Source organism: Octodon degus, unplaced genomic scaffold (genome assembly GCF_000260255.1).
Source record: "Octodon degus isolate 3935 unplaced genomic scaffold, OctDeg1.0 scaffold00060, whole genome shotgun sequence".
NCBI lineage: Eukaryota > Metazoa > Chordata > Mammalia > Rodentia > Octodontidae > Octodon > Octodon degus.
In genome coordinates, this window is record NW_004524636.1 from 5,862,991 (window position 1) to 5,864,237 (window position 1,247).

The 1,247-nt window shown below is 39.6% G+C and overlaps 1 pseudogene; it reads left to right on the top strand.

Annotated features, from left to right (window-relative positions):
- The first annotated feature begins 563 nt into the window (after positions 1–563).
- LOC101581540 lies at positions 564–1,176 on the top strand (annotated as a pseudogene).
- Positions 1,177–1,247: the final 71 nt, after the last annotated feature.

Sequence of the window (1,247 nt, forward strand, 5' to 3'; positions counted from 1 at the left end):
TAATCCCATGGGTTACCAAGGGGTGGTAGAAGTGGATCAAATGGAAGCTCTACTTTTAGCTTTTGGAGGAAACCGCATACTTATTACCATAGGGTTTGCATCAACTTTCAGTCCCATCAGTCAGTAGAATGGCTCTTTTACCCACAGATCCCACACCAGAATTTATTGTTTTCTGTATTCTTGATTATAGTTATTCTGATTTGGATAAAATGGGACATCTAGCTTATGTTTCCTGTTTGGTCTTGATTCCTGTTCGCAGAGAGGCTGCAATTTACTGCCTGGTCTATATAACCATCTTGTTTCCTTTGCATTTATATGGATTTTACAGTTAGTACAGTTAGTCTGTATATAGATAGATAGATAGATAGATAGATAGATAGATAGATAGATAGAGTATTGATTAGTGTTGTTCTTAATCCACAGAAAAACAAGGGAGAAAAAAATATTTTAATAATGGATTTTTCAGATGGGTTCTGGGGCAGCCCTAGCCGGTGAAGAAGAGTTGCGTGTGTCACTTCAGCTGGTGGGAGCACGGGAGCGGAGGCGGTGAGGACTGTGTGACCACCAGGGTTTATGAAATGGCTGCTGACATTTCTGAATCCAGTGGGGGTAGTTTCAAAGGTGATCCGAAGAACAGTGCCAAGTCAGGTGCTGATTATCCACTTCAAGTCCTTTACTGTGGAGTCTGTTCATTGCCAACAGAGTACTGTGAATGCATGCCTGATGTTACTAAATGTAGACAATGGTTAGAGAAGAATTTTCCAAATGAATTTGTGAAACTCACCATAGAAAATTCACCCTAACAAGAACCTGGAATTAGTGAAGGTCAAGGATCAGTAGGGGAAGAAGAAGAAAAGAAAAAACAAAGAGGAGAGGTGAAAGGGGTCAAATAAAACAGAAAAAGAAGCTGGTACCACAGAAGGTCACTATAGCCAAAATTTCCAAAGCAAAGAAGAAATACATGACGAAAGTTTGTGGCCTTGTGACTTTTGAAATTGATCTTATAGAAGCACAAAGATTTTTTGCTCATAAATTCTCCTGCGGTACTTCACTAACAGGGAAGCTGAAATCATCGTTCAGGGGGACTTTACAGACGACATCATTGAGGTCATTCAGGAAAAATGGCCAGAGGTGGACGATGACAGCCTTGAAGATCTTGGAGAAGTAAAGAAATGATTTTAAAACTTGTATTTAATTGTCAGAACTGAGAGTTCTAAGGCCAACAGGAGAGAGACTTTAAATACATA